Source organism: Photinus pyralis, unplaced genomic scaffold (assembly GCF_008802855.1).
Source record: "Photinus pyralis isolate 1611_PpyrPB1 unplaced genomic scaffold, Ppyr1.3 Ppyr1.4_LG5, whole genome shotgun sequence".
NCBI classification, from domain to species: domain Eukaryota; kingdom Metazoa; phylum Arthropoda; class Insecta; order Coleoptera; family Lampyridae; genus Photinus; species Photinus pyralis.
The window spans coordinates 19,343,383-19,343,823 of record NW_022170596.1 but is presented as its reverse complement, the minus strand read 5'-3'; positions in this window follow the sequence as shown (position 1 = coordinate 19,343,823).

Below are 441 nucleotides of genomic sequence, written 5' to 3'. Positions count from 1 at the left end.
ACAATCGTCAAAACTAACAATTGAAGGTTACATCGCATTCTCCCCCGCCAGTGCCGTAACAAGGGAAATTCGTACTGACTAACTTAGAATAATTACAACGTTACAATGTATTTTGTTTAAAGACTTAAGTACGAAGTTACGCTTAGACGATTGATTGAAAAAATTCACAATTTCTTTCACTGTTCCTACAGTATTACGCACACTAATAACTTGCGAAGTTTTTGATATAGATAAATTAAGTGCATGATTATGACAAGAAGATCTCAGATCTCATAGCATTTGATAATTGGTCTTTTAATTTGACCACAGCTCCTTTTTGCTCACCAATCATTCAATTACAACCATCTGTTCCTATGCCAACGCATTTTTTAAAATCAAGTCCAAAGTTTTCCAAAGCTTTTAAAACGGTTTCAGCCAAAACTTGTCCCGTTAAAGTCGGTT